The sequence below is a fragment of the Ctenopharyngodon idella genome, chromosome 6 (assembly GCF_019924925.1).
Source record: "Ctenopharyngodon idella isolate HZGC_01 chromosome 6, HZGC01, whole genome shotgun sequence".
Taxonomy (NCBI): domain Eukaryota; kingdom Metazoa; phylum Chordata; class Actinopteri; order Cypriniformes; family Xenocyprididae; genus Ctenopharyngodon; species Ctenopharyngodon idella.
This window is the reverse complement of record NC_067225.1, coordinates 9,221,789-9,237,328: the sequence shown is the minus strand read 5'-3', so window position 1 is coordinate 9,237,328 and position 15,540 is coordinate 9,221,789. Positions and strand designations below refer to the sequence as shown.

The 15,540-nt window shown below is 39.6% G+C and overlaps 1 protein-coding gene across 22 annotated transcripts in view; it reads right to left on the bottom strand.

The window, feature by feature from the left end:
* Window positions 1-11,021, bottom strand: part of baz2ba (bromodomain adjacent to zinc finger domain, 2Ba) — a 101,296-nt gene extending 90,275 nt beyond the window's left edge. For 19 of the 22 annotated variants that reach the window (XM_051897628.1, XM_051897640.1, XM_051897632.1 and 16 more), the window contains exon 1: window positions 10,787-11,019. The gene's annotated coding sequence lies outside the window, so the exon portion shown is untranslated. Of the gene's footprint in view, window positions 1-10,786 lie in introns of all 22 variants that reach the window. The other 3 variants (XM_051897641.1, XM_051897644.1, XM_051897650.1) reach the window with 2 other exon arrangements.
* Window positions 11,022-15,540: the final 4,519 nt, after the last annotated feature.

Genomic DNA, 15,540 nt, shown 5'->3' with positions numbered 1-15,540 from the left:
AATTTTATTATCTCTCTTTTTTAAGATAAATATCTTGAAAATAATAAGTACAGTATAGAATACTGAATGGTATAACATTAAATCTAACCTTTTACATTTTGATAAACCACAAATAGACAGTGAGACCCTGTAATCTTCTAAATATCATTGTAATAAACTCTTGAAGGCTACTTTGTATCAAGCATAGTATGTACTAATACTGGCATAATACCACCAAAACAAAGATAACAGCCTTACATGTGACCATATTATTTGAACAACATGTACCCTAACTGAGGGTCCTGAACAATAACACTGACAGTCAAAAGTAGCCGATCACAGATTAAACGCTGTCTGAGAATTAAGCACCAACGAACGTAAAGCAGCAGAATAGCTTGTGTAATCAAACAGGCCTTGAGATTTCTCTGCGTGAAGGTCAATCCCGCTGCCTATGCAGCTGTCACGCCTTCCTCTCAAACACACGCACACATACGAACAAACACACTGACACACACAAACTAACCAGATAGTCATCTATCATCTCTAAGCTCAACACACCCAACATGAAAGCTCTCGCCGGCATCCTGACATCAATCCAGTGAAGAAGTAGAAATTACAAAAATGCCTGCCTTTTTTAACAAATATAAAATGTTTCCAACATATATTACAATATGTTAGGAACAGTAGCATGATGCAACTTGGTCCGAGGAAGGTGATTGGTGTTGTTGATAGCAGGTTGGCTGATGGCAATACAGGAGTGGAGAAGCCAACTACACTGTTCTGGTAAATCTTTTGTCACCTTCATGTTAATTCAAGCTCAGGGACTTTCTTTTTTCTGTGGAACATAACAGTCTTATGGTTTAAGTTAGAGCCTGACCGATATGGGTTTTTGGGGGCCGTTGCTGATATTAGGGAGTAAAAATGTCCGACAATGATATCGGACGATATTCTTTAAGTGTATGTTATAGGTGTGCAACGGTTCAAATTACTCACGGTTCGGTTTTTATCACAGTTTTAGGGTCACAGTTTCGGCATGTGCCATGTTCAAGGAAAATAGGACAACCGTCAAATAAAAATAAAGAAATTAAGAACAAATAATCAAACTACAAGCAACAGCAGGTATTTCAGGTATCTAACAGTAGTTTTCAGGTAGAGAAAATTAATAAAATAATCAAATATAAAATAACACTGCGTATTATCTTCACTAAATTAAGTAAAGATTAATCACTGAAGTTACAAAAGCTATTCAGTCAAGAACAGTGAGTGGTTTCTTTGTCATTTGTTGTTTGATTAACATTAAAAACACAGACAGCAAGAATATTAGGCTTCTTTCCCTTTAAGACATGATGCACAATCCAGTACTGTTACACATGCGTTGTATTTCTCGATACGTTCACTTAAGACATAATCGACTATGTTTGTTAGGATAAATGGCAAAATGGGCATGTTGACAATTTTTGTGTGAATTTGTCTGTTCAAGCGCAAGACTTGAAAGAGAACTCAGTATTTGCGAGCTGTCTGAGATAAGCTTGTGCGCACTTTGGATAAGCATACACACAAATCTTATCTCAGAGCGTGCATGAGATCTCTTTCGCATCTTGCTCGTGTATGTTTAAATTAGCAAGGCTTAAATGAGTTTAGTTTAGTTTAGTGCTGTTCATGTCTCACCCGCGCTGGCACGCTATCAACAACCGGGTGATGACGCCGTAAATGACTGCTCATATTCGAGCATACGGCACTCGAAGTGAACCAATTTACAAAGAGTGACTGTTTTCTCCACGCTTTTTGATCATCGCTGTTGTAACATATTGGGAAGCCAGAATGCGGATTCATCGACTGAAACATACATTAGCTGAACTCTGTCTGTCTGTTTTAGACGTTGCTATTTTCAACAAACCATATTATAGATGCATCGTCAGATGAGATGAACCACGGTGCAAGTGTGTGCCGAAAATGTTCATATCGGTGGCATATCTGCGACAGGCTCATATCGGCCTATAAAATCGGCAGACCGATAAATCGCTTGGGCTCTAGTTTAAATCCTGTCAGTTTAATCATTCAAGTGAGGTTTAAAGCATTTAAGCACAAGAAGACGCAAAATAGAACTAAATTCAGAACTTGCACACGAACACCGAATTCGTCTTTTTGTGCTTGAACAGACAAATACATGCAAAATTATGTCAAAATGCCTGTCTCGGTGAGTATCCTCGTAAACAAAGTCAGTAAGTGAACGTAAACAACTGAGAAAGAAAATGGATGTGTATCATTATATTGGATCCATGCATTAGGTCTTAAAGTGACAGCAGCCTAATATACCTGTCGCCTTCTATGTCATTAATGTTAATCAAACAACAAAAGACAAAGAGAAAAACTACTTTTGTAGCTTTAACAAAGATGAATTCTATTTAATTTATACAGTGAAGACTTTCACTTTTTTTTTTATTTTTTTAGGTATGGTGTTTGGATGGTTAGACAAATGGCGAGTTGAGCTGTTGTGTTACATCATGGTGGGGTTTTGAGTTATATAGTTGAGGTATTTGGATGTTCAGTCAAGTATCATGTTGATCTGTTGTGCTGAGTCACCTGGTGGTGTGTTGGATCATGCAGTGGTCTTTTGGGTGGGCAGCATTGGGTTATGGTGGTGTATTGAGCTTTGTGTTGCTATGTTCAGTCAAGTGCCATGTTGAGGTGTTGTGTTGGATCATCTGGTGGCAGGTTGGGTTGTTGGGCAATGGTTGTGTGTTGATCTGTAGTATTAGGTTGTGTGATGATTTGTGTATTGTTATTTTGGGTCATCTGGTAGCATGTTTAGCTGTATTGTGTTGGGTTGTAGTGGTGCGTTGAGCTAAAGTGTTGAGTTGTGTGGTGGTTTGTAGGTGGTGCACTGATGCTCATTCAAGTGGCATTTTGAGGTGTCGTGATGGACCTGTAATGTTGGGTTAAGGTAGTGTGTTGAGCTGTAGTTGTGTGGTGGCTTGTTGAGATATGTTATTGGGATGTTCAGTGGCGTGGTCTGTTGGGGTTTGGTGGTATTTTGAGCAGTTGGTTTGGGTTGGGTTGTGTGTTGAGCTTTAACGTTAAAGGAAGTGGAGATGAGCTCTAGACTGAATGCATTGTTTTCATGAAAGATGCTGTTGCTCCTGCTGCACGCTTAAATTAGCTGGCAGTGTTTGGATTACACCAGGGAGCTCTCACACAGGATTTATTCTAGCCTGCAGGAGCAAAGGATATTTCCATCTTTACACACACACACACACACATAGATGCACAGTCACCCGTATGCGTGTAGACACACTCAGATAAAACCCTAAGAGCACAAAACAAGGCTTTCGGTTACGAAGGTGCTCACACACACAGAGCGTGGTCAAATAAGGATGCACTGCTCACTCTACCATTCATTTTATCCTTGCCCTAGAATGTGTCCATATGATCCTCTGCCATCAGAACAAACATACAGATGCCCTTCCACGCAATCATACACACACTAACACTCGAAGGACTCAACAAGAGGCTCTTCATGGCCTCCGGATCAGACTTCTTCTAGTGCTATTGCCAAGTTTACAGACTGCTCATATTACAGACGGGTTTCACAGCTTTCTACCCATCTAACAGAGATAATACAGAGAGATAGAAACTGAGAGAAAGGGAGAGCCCATGCAGTGTTTTTTTCCTCTCATTTTGAGTGTCATGTGAAATAACCACACTGCAGTCTGTTTCACTGAACAATCTGATGACACCAACACTCTTTCGCTTCCTAAACAACCTGCAGTCCATAACCTTATCTCTTTACATGATTACATTATTTAAACAAAGAATCGCCCGGCCGTTCCAACCTTAAACAAAGCAGCCTCAGCCTAATTTCTAATGACCGAGACAGACGCCCCCCCTCAAAACACACACGCACACACATTTGTTGCGGGTCGGTGAGCATGAGGCCTGCTGAAGCGCCTAATCCCACGTCTGTAGACTCCAGGAACACACCATGATGCACCTTCACGCGAACGCAGATTAGAACCCTTAATCCAGCTCTCTCAATCTGGAGATCTTTTTATAAAACCTCACAGCTAATCCAACAGAGGTTTGTTTACTGTTCAAGACCTAGTTTAACCCAGGCTACATTATTTTACTAAAAAAAAAACCTTTACTTGGTGTGTCATGTCAGGGTTAAAGGGTTAGTTCACCCAAAAATGAAAATTCTGTAATTTATTACTCACCCTTATGTGGTTCCACACCTGTAAGACCTGCATTCATCTTCAGAACACAAATTAAGATATTTTTGATAAAATCCGATGGCTCAGTGAGGCCTCCATAGCCAGCAAGATAATTTATAACACTTTCAATGTACTAAAGACATATTTAAAACAGTTCATGTGACTACAGTGGTTCAATATTAATGTTATGAGCGACGAGAATACTTTTTTGTGTGCCAAAAAAACAAAATAACGACTTTATTCAACAATATCTAGAGATGGGCGATTTCAAAACACTGCTTCATGAAGCTTCAAAGCTTTACGAATCTTTTGTTTTGAATCAGTGGTTCGGAGCATGTATCAAACTGCCAAAGTCACGCCCCCCCAGTGGTGAATCATTGAAATTTAGAAACATTTATGACATAACGAAGCCTCATTACGCTCCGAACCACTGATTCAAAACAAAGGATTCGTAAAGCTTCAAAACTTCATGAAGCAGTGTTTTGAAATCGCCCGTCACTAGAAATTGTTGAATAAAGTCGTTATTTAGTTTTTTTGGCACACTAAAAGTATTCTTGTAGCTTCATAACATTAAGGTTGAACCACTGTAGTCACATGAACTGTTTTAAATATGTCTTTAGTAGCTTTCTGGACATCTTGCTGGCAATGAGCCATCGGATTTTATCAATAATATCTTAATTTGTGTTCTGAAGATGAACTGGTCTTGCAGGTGTGAAACGACATGAGGGTGAGTAATTAATGACAGAATTTCACTTTTGGGCAAATAAACCCTTTAAATAGTTGCTCCATTAACCATTATTCTGCAAAGAAATTTTATATTCTCCATTCATATCGTAAGAGATCAAAAAAAGCTTAAATAAAACGTGAGGGCAAGCAACTTTACGCAAAACAAAAAGCTTCCGTTTCCAAAGTACTTTACGGTGTCAGCTGAAACGATTCTATTTTCAATCCTTTTTCTGTCTCTCTGTCTCCATCTCATCCCTGTCATTTCGTGGGCCTTTCTGCGCAAATTAAAAATTTAGAAATTCTTGCTGTGCCGAGGTGCTCTTTGCCAGCGCAGCTAAAATGAAAAGGCTTTGTGGTGGCAGTGACCAGATTTTAAATGCAGCGAGATCAATAAATAAGAGGGGGCTGCTTGAGCACAATCTCTGAATGTCTTTGAGTGTGTATGTGTGTGAGGGTCAAATACTGCATGTCCTGCAGTCAGCTGTCACAGTGCAGTAGATTCTCTCGCATCCCACAGCTCTCGCCAAATCCCACACAGCCTCCCTTTTGCCCTCTCCCACAAGAGGAGCATCATTCCTGCCATTCCTGAAATCTTGGCTATTTCTACTCTGGATGCAAATATAGCGATAAGCACTAGAACAAATAGGCCAAACTACTGGCATTTCAAACACGGGCTCCATTATCTCAGCGGGGGGACTGGAGCGCCGCAGTGGCAACCCACGGCACAGGCAACATGACAGTCTCCTGGAGGGCAAACAACACCGGAGACGCAAGCAGCACGGGGTGGAAAAAACAGCCCTCATCTCTCCAGAATACTCCTCTGCCCAGAATCACTAATGCACTCAAACCCTCATTGAGGAGCTGAGAGAGAGAGAGATAGAAAGAAAGAGAGACGGGGGGGTAGATGGAAAGCAGAACAACAGGCGTACAGAAAGGTTTCAGAATGACGACCTTCAGGTGTCGAGCATGAGATCGGCCTCGTTGATTAACAGCAGAACACGGAGACACTGGCGGGAAGATATTCTGAACGTACACTTCCCGAAGCTTAATTCCTCACTGTGAACTTACAGCAAAGGAGATTTCTCTTTCTCAAGTCTCAATATGAAGCCTTTCTTGAGGGAAAAATCAACCCTTTCACCTTGTCTGTGAAAAACAAGCGCTCAGACAGCCCAACAAAAATAACCTTGAGTTTCATCAGGGATATTCTCACATTGAATGATAAACAGAGGCCCGAGGGACGCTGAACCAAAAAGCAGCTAATTGCCTGCCTCTGAAATTCGGCCCCTGTGTCCTCTCTGTGTTTATCTGAAAACAGAGTCAGTTTGGTGTGACCCGCTTCAGCTGCTGGTAGAAAAGCCCATTCATTTAACTGTCCGCAGAAATGCGAATCTCCCGCTCCTCTGCCTCGTTACCACGGACCGGCAGGCTAAAGGTAAAGAAGATCATGTTTGCGACACAATTATCGAGTCTGCCGCGACCGACTTGTGGTTCTGCTGACACAAACAGTTGTCTCCCGAGTGCTAATGTTCATGCTAAACTGCAACCCACATAACCCGCTATTATGTAAGAGCCAACTGTTGAGAGGAAATTCTACAATCAAAGCTGTTTGCTAATGACAAAATAAATCATTAGCCAAGTAAGGCAAGATAGAGATGCACTTATCCATGATACTGTTTAGCGTCATGCCAACTGTTGTCTCACAAAGCAGCACGGGGAAGAGTATCTGTCAGTATTTACAAGGTGATTTGCCAAGTCGTTATGAGTGCAAGGACGCAACCTGCTCTGAAAACAAATTCACCGCTGACCTTCCGGCATCGAGTGTATTCGGGGCTGATTCATTTGGCAGTTACTGGCCACACACACACGGCACACCGCAGCTTGTATAATCAAGCCCGCGTTTGCGTTTGAGCTCTTTAAATGACAGGTGTTATGATCAGGTGAGAACTTCTCGCTGCCTTGGACTTTTATGGGACGGTTAAATCAACTGACAATCGAGACGGAGCTTTCCAAAGTTCATTTAAATCAATTTCACCATTAACACTGCAATGATTGATGCGTGTTTAAAAAAACAAAATCAATGGGTTCCACAGAAGATGCTGTGAATGTGTCTGTATCCAGACTGACGCTGAGGGAAGAACTGCTTTTACTTCTGCTTTTGTTCGTCTTTCTTCTTATTTTGATTAAACACTGGTCCACCTTGCCCTGATTTTCATGGCAAATAAGAGAACCTATTGTTAACCGTACTAAAGATAATATTATATATATATATAATTAATCTGATCTGTGTTCTACAATGGTCTAAATGCAAGAACCTATTGTTAGTCTGCCACAGACTAAACTTTATTTAAAATAATAATAATAATAATAATAATAATATTATATATACAGTACTGTGCAAAAGTCTTAGTCCACCATTAGATGTTGTTTTAGCAATGATATAACGACCATATATAATTAATTCTCAGTCTCTTTATTAGAACATAACCAGAAAATACAGTAAATTTGTATGCACCATTAGAAAAACAGAATAAAATCAGAATAAAACAGCTTTTATAGGCTAAAGTGGCAAGTATTTATTGGCCTCCCCTTACACTTGAGCAATAGCAGGAACCAGCTCTCTTAAACCTAAATGGAATGGAAAAGGACTGAAAGGCCAAGAAAAAGTTTCTCAGTTTCATTTTTGTGAAAATGGAAGTCCAGAAGGTCATACTAAATACTGTTTGTTTGTTGTTGTTTTTTTTGCTTAAAGAAACAATTTTGAGAATTTTTTTTTTTTTTAATTTTGTTAACATATTTCCTGTATTTTCCATCTGTATGGTAATAAAGAGACATTGCTAAAAACAAAGCTGGTGGTGGCCTAAGACTTTTGCACAGTACTGTATATATAGTTATTTGAATCATAGCAAAATGTTTAAATAATTAATCTGTGTTCTACAATGGTCTAAATATAGAAAAAAAAAAAAAAAAAAAGTTCATTTACCAAACAGAACCAAGGCTTGAATAATTCTCTGAAAGGGTGTTAAGTAAGTTGTTAAAGTGAAAGGCACAATGTTATACACTGCAGTTGACTATAATATCATCTAATCCAATAAGATGTAGAATGAAACCCCATAGAGCCATTTAGACTATGAGACGCTGGCAGGGCTGTGCGTGTTAACTGCTCTCCAGTCATTCATATGTATCAGCATGAGTGGAATATCCAATAAATTCAAATCATCTTTAAATGAACCGCACTGATCAGTGCCCGGTTTCGGAGGAAGTGCGATTATAAACTCAAACCCATACGCATTTGGGATTATCTGTGCTAAACTTGTACTGAATTCGACAGATTCTGCACCAGAGACCCATTTCCTACAGCCCACATTTCTCATAATCAGTTCATTACACTACAATCATTTGTTGTTGTGCGAACAACAAAGACATGCAAACAGAGCTTAAACAAGATCCGTCCAAATTAAACTAATTCCTAGATTCGAACATCATCTCCCAGGCCTAACCCATATCCTGTCGGGAAAACAACAAACATCCTGGACAGAAACGTGTGGTTGACACTCTAACCCTGAGCAAAGTTCATTTTTTTCCTCTTTGCAGCTACAGACATCTAGGGGTCTGGGTGTGCTTGAGAGAGCACAGTATGAGATCCCTTCAAACCCCAACAGCACAAACAGGCCCTGACAGATTTGCTCTCCCTAATTCGTGGTAAGAAAAACAGCACAAGTATATAAGAGACCTTCTATGTGCTCTGAATAAGCGCAAACACTCTAGCAACGAAAGAAAAAAAAGCATCCAACAATAGTCATTTCTAATGGAAGAAGAGAGTGGGTGAGACTGTTCCGTTTCAATTCACTGATACCGCTAATGGCTTCTTAGCGGTTCCATGAAATCAAGCAGCTGTCAAGGCGATGCATCGGGAACAGGGAGGAAGAGGCGGCATTCCCACAAGAGAAAAGCATCACGTCAGGATGTTTGGCTAAACATCTGCTCCCCTGCTCTCATGGCTTTAGCAGCAGCACATACTCAGACAAAGAGATGGGAGGTGGAAACACTGACTTCTCCATCTGAGGCATTCTGTAAAAACAACAGCCTGCTCCATGCATAATGACTAGGGCACTGGGCTAGATGAGACAGAGCCCTACTGATACAAAACAGACACAGTCCAGCCTATATGCATCGCTGACCGCTAATTGTAAAAAGTTAGCCTACATAACAGAAACTTTTAAATATGTAACACTTGCTTTTTTTTTTTTTTTCATTTGTGACCGTTCATTCACAAACCACTAATTTATTGAGGTCAAACTACTTACTTCTTACACATTAGGAGGTCAACTGTAAAGTTAAACTCACTCTGTGTGGAGGCTATACATGCACAAATAAAACATACAGGCTAGGCTGTACACAAAAGTAAAAATGCATTAGTGACTAGAACATCTGAAGTCTTCCAAATGAGGAAATGACTGTACCGTGAGAGCATAATTATTAACCTCGTGAGCTATAAATTCAGGTGACGAACTGATTTCCTAATCAGGATCAAAATACGATTCTGGTCATTCGAGGAAAAAAAATAAAAAAATCTCTGAAATGGATGTGAAACCTGATTCATCATCACCATTATTCTTAAGTAACCACTAATGAAAACTGGGAAATTTCTAAACTGTGAGGTACACTGTAAAATGTCTCATTTTGAAACAAAGAAAAGACAATAAACAGTTCACCTCACTAAATGACATCATTACGTGCTGATGTCATTCATTCCACCTGTAAACACCGAATCGTTAAACGTCGCGTATAATTCTCGAGATCACATCAAATGTTTGTTTTTATTCATTCCAACAGCAAAACTAACCCAAAAACAGAGTTTTACAGCAATGTCAAGCGAGATAACAAATTCGACGCCTTCTTGGCAAAACATCGCATTTTGCTTAAACTTCACATGACGTCACCGCTACCACATAAGACATTTCTAAACTTTCTGCCTGTAACGACATGTGCAGGTCGAGTCCTAAGAATACACAGATCCGCCAGTTAAAATTAACCAAGATGGCGTGAGGCTTGTTGTTTAGGAGGGCAGAAAAAATGGAGGATATTGTAATATACACAAAGGGATAAATTTCAACAACTCGGCCAGGCGGCAGCTGCTGCTCTTTAAGGAAGCAACAAAGATAAGAGCAACGCGAAGCTCCACCAACTCAACGCCAGCGACCCACTCCGACTAAGCAGGCGATTTCCTCGTCGAAAACACACAACTGTGCGCTTTTAACAATTTCTATCAAAAGGAATTGTAAAGTAAATGCTTTTATCGTGTTGTTTAAATGAAGAGCTGTTAGCTTTTGCCATCATCTGAGAGACGGACATTAAACAGACCAAAGGTAGCTTCAGCAGCTCCTCCAAGTGACTCTCCCGCATCGCCCTTTTCAAATAAGCCCCTCTAAAAATCAAATATCGCATTTTTACGTACCCAAATGAGCGACGGGGAAGCGCTTGCTCTTTTGAAACATGTTTGGATATATTCGGGAGTGTTTACAAACAGTTTACATTTAAAAAACGTAACAGTTAAAGCGCACGCGAGAGGGCACAAAGGCAGATTCCTATTATGAAGTCACAACCCCCGCGCGCAACATTTGTGTCCACTCGTAAAGTTTTGCGATATTCGCAGTCGCATCGGAATATTTCTCTCGATCGGCTTTCACAGACAACCCCGTTGAAACGGTTTTGACAAGTTTTGCGCTTTTTTACGCTCGAGGGACGCGCGTAGCCAACCTAAAGAAACTATCGAGTTAGCTACCCTCGCTAAGAAATCAAGCCAGCCAGCGACACAACATTGATTCGCCAATGAAATAACTGATCCAGCTCTCAATAAATTCAAAACTTACCCTTAGTTTTGACACTTCGTGTAATTCCGTCTCGATCGGGTTCGAAGTATCACTTCAGGTAACGTTGCTCTTTGTTTTCCTTTTTCGATTTGCTTTTGGAAGAGGCCAGTGTAGCAGGAGATGATGAAGAAGGGAATTGGGCAGTAATTGAGTCTCGGTGTGTGTGAGTGAGTGAGTGACTGCGTGTGTGAGTGTGTGTGTGTGTTAGTTACGAACGAACAGCAGATTGAAGGAGAGTCCTTTCAAGGTTTATTCTGCCTCACTTCAAGGAATCAAAGTGACGTCAGCGGACAATACTTAAACGATAAAACTTTTATTCGCTGCGAATAGGCAAAAGTGTGTAAGTGTCCGAAATGTGCACATTGCTCTCTGTTTTTTCAGCATGGTTACTATTTATGAAACATCTGATAATGACATGGATCTGAAAACGCTGTAGGCTGTTTTTTTTAACGCTTTAGGTTGTTATGTGTTGTCATTTTTTTGTCTTTTTTTTTTTTTTGAAGAGGATTTCAGAAGTGATATCTGTTCTTACACATTATTTGGTGTTATTAATTGACTCTATGTATTATTAATTGACTATATTTACATAATGGCTGAGCATTGTTTTGAATTTGCCTGGGGGGGGGGATCATTTTTAATCAAGTTTATATTATCAATTATCAAAATTGGCACGTATAAAAAGTTCAAAGCAGCACATGTTAATGAGATTGTGCTTTCAAATGAACGTGAAGACATTATAAGTACAATAGCAGTGGAAATCTGATAATATGGTGTCCAGTGAAATGGAAATTTAATTCTAAGATTGGTTACTTGTCATTCAAAAGCTGTCAGATAAACCGCAAGACAGCGATGCATGATCAAACTTGATTGCATTTGTCTCCAGTTACCTCAATAGCTAAATTCAGGGATTATGGATTAACCCAGCTAATCTGACCCTATTTCCCCTCAAATCATCAGGGGAGTGAGACAAGGTGATAACGTTCCGATTTGACAACAGAATTTCCGTAATCCAAAAGATAGTGGCATCATATATAAGCTGATGTCGTCTTGCGTTGAAAAAAAAAGGATCTGCCCCCTCGACGCTCAGGAGGAACAGAAAATAAAAGGCAGAATAATTGGAACTGTTACTTTTAGTATGACGCTCATTGATCTCTCATTTGAATTACACTTGCGGGCAAAGCGAGAGGCGGCAGAATGGCCCTTTGCAGCGGGAGCCGAGCTGGGCACCACGAGGCAGACAGCCATCTGTGCCTAATTGTGTGCTTTTTCTCCCTGCCGCTGCACTCACAATCAGCAACAGGCTGAGGGGGGCCCTCTGACCTAGACTGGGCCAGGGGGGTGGCATGGGGCGAGGGATGAAGGGGGTGGGAGATTATTTCATTGAGCAAGAAAACAACAACAAGGGGGGCAAGGAGGGACACGCTGCCACTCCTTAGTGGGAGAGGGACTGAAGGAGGAGGAGGAGGGGAGAGAGGAGCAACTCTTCTGGAGTTTAGCTTCACGCTTCAGATTATGCCAGACTTGCGTGCGTTGAGGTTTTACTGAGACAGAAACCTTTACGGAAAGCTCTGTAAAGCTGCTTTTCTCAATGAGAAGATTTATATCAATCAATACATGTATGCGTAATCATATTAAGTTATTTAAATGTTTATTCATTAAATATTGATTTTATATTGGTAATTTTTGGTTTCTCGTTTTAGTAATAGGTGATAAACATGTTAAGCTATAGAGAAAAACAGTAGATATAGAAAACATGTTTATACACAAACGGGTAATTGACAAATACGTTTTTTTAAGAGTGTAAAAAAAAAACATAATGGAGACATAATTAATTTTGAAGTTTTATTAAGTGTTAATAATGAGATTATGTGGTTTCTATAATCAATTAACACTGCTTTTGTCATTTTTTTAAAAAGATTTTACACCAAAAAAGTCATTCGGTTTAACCAAAAATTCGGTTTCACCGAATGACACTTTTGGTTATACCAAATGACACTATTTTCAAACATTGTTAACAGGCTGATATCTAGCTAGTTAGGACAATCAAACATTTTATATTTAGTGCAAGTTTTTAAAATATTACAACATTTTCCATCTTTTATAGCGGTTGTACCGAATGACCTGATGTTTCGGGACATGCGTATGAGCAAGAGAAAACATGAATTTTTCAAGTAGTTAAGAGAGAGTTAGTTACTTTGATTTACGACCATCTGGTCCTGTGCAGGTGTCTGAATGATGTCACATCCTGTCACATGATATTGACCGCATGACTTGATCTAAAGTGGTCCTTTTATATTGGTTACTCCGAATGACATCAATGAAATTCATTTTTCCGGACATTCTTTCTCATAACAAAGCAACGACTTACACATAATTTTAATACCATTTTGCACTATGTTGATATATGATGTTATAAAATCATGCCAGAATAAAAAAATATATACATTTATTACATTTTAAGATATTTTAATCACAAATGAAATGGCTGTATTGGCCTTTGGATGGTTAAACCAAATGACCCTTTGACACTTCAAAATTTTTAAAATACCTTTATATGTAGCAGAATATAATTAAAACCTTTTGGATTCAATAAAAGAGATTTAGTTGTAATACCTTACATACTTTGGATGTCATATCTTTGTTTTTTATTATTATTAAGGACTTTGGACAGAAAAATGACCCATCACATCATTGACCCAAACATGAGTCAGGCATATTTTAATAATTTAAGCTTACACTCTGTAGTTAGAAATTACTAGTGTTATAGTCATGTAACTACAACTGGTGTGCTAATTCCGATTATAATAGGAGACCGTTTGTGACTTTATCGCTAAGTTGCTGTCATTTTTATGTGCATGTAATGAAACTATATTTGAAAATGTTCAAAGGAGAACCAGTCAGTGGTCTCTTTGGAAGCATCAGAGCGTATAGAGGACACACATTCGTTTACCAGTTTATGCATGCGTTCATTGATCCTCTCTGACCCCCCTCCTCACCTGTAGAGATGAAGGTGGGTGAATAGGGACAGGACACGGAGAGGCAGGCAGACCTCCAGGGATCAGTGCTCCGGAGAGTGGGAGGACAAGATGAGAAAATCATGTGCAAAACGTGCATCTGAACATGTGTGTACGGTGTGTTTATCTGTGATCATCAGACCACCCCGACCACAATAAGAAAGCCATAATTGTGTGTATATGTGTGTGTGCACACATGATGGCAATATTCCTCCCTCTTGAGTGACTATGTGTATAACCTCCTCCCCTCTTCCAGCAGAGACACACCGGGGTTTGTAATTGTGTTGGTGGTTCTTCATTAGAGCCTGTGTGTGTATGCGTGTGTGTGTGTTGGGGGTTGGGACGTGGGTGGGTGGGTGAGGAGCTGAGGCTCTTAGGACTATGAGCTGCGTCATTAACGGAGGCTGGGCCTCTCTGCATGCAGCCAGAATGTCAGCCGTACCTCGGTCATTTGAAACATAATAAGCACAAGTACAATGAGTGCAATGCAAGCCTGCTGGGGGAGGGGGTAAGTGGAGGGAACACAGCCTGTCTCTTCCATTGGACTGTTTTTTTTTTTTTTTTTTTTTCTTAAGAGGCTTGATTAGAAGATATAATAACCTAGCGAATAATAACTGGTAAAGATGATCTCCCCCGAGACTGATGGAAACCAAATTAATGTGGCGATTTGGATTTAATTGTTATTTTTCTATTAGGGTGCATAAAGACAGAGGAGATGTCCATCTAGAGTGGGAGCTGTGCTTGCAGCTATTGATTTTTTTTTTTTTTTCCTCTTTTCTTTCTCACCCCTCTCTCTTTCTCTCTCCAACACAGATTTTAATCATCTCAGAACACCACATTCCCTAATACCATTAACAACACTAACCTTCCAGCGCCACAAAAGCGTTTAATTTCCAATGACACAAATTTCTCTCCAAGAGACTCAAATAGTGTCTTTACGCAATTTGCTGGCCTTAAGGTTTTGCTTGCTGGAATAATTGAATTGCGATCCTCTCACTTAGTCTTGCATAAAATCACTAGGCAAAGAGCTAATCAGTGCAAAAGAGACAATAGTTTCCTCGGTTTGCCTTATTAGCCTGTTTTAAAAGAGTAAAGAGCGTTTTTCCTCCAACTGACTTTGGAGCAACAACTGATGTTGCGTCGGACTGACAATTAGAGTGAAACCACTTCGAACACCAGAAATGTTTCTGTTAGGTATTCAAGCTGTTTGTTCCTCTGTCAGCGCTGCTGTTTGTATCCATAAATAAAAGATGACCTTTAAATGTTTACATAATTTATACAGCCATAAATTCTTAATATATCTGACTGCAAATGAGAGAGTGAGTCGCTTGATTATGGTTCATAGTCGAGTTAAAATACAGGCTGTCTGGTGTGATATATACACACACCTGTATGTGAGTCAGCAATGAAAACCATTTTTAGATTTGACTGGGGCAGAGGCTGTCTTCTCTACCTACTCAATGATTAAGCATATATATATATATATATATATATATATATATAATATGAAGACTTCAGATGCAAAAGCCTCTAAGCGCCATCTGAAATTTTCTTCTATAATGAGCATTATCAAGCTCTTATGTTTATGTTCAGTTGTTTCACTTTAATGGCAATGAAAAGAACCTATTAATTGCCATTAAAGTGTGCCATTAATTCACCAAAAAAGTCATTCGGTTTAACCAAAATTTTGATTTTACCAAAATACACTTTTGGTTTTACCGAATGACGATATTTTCAAAC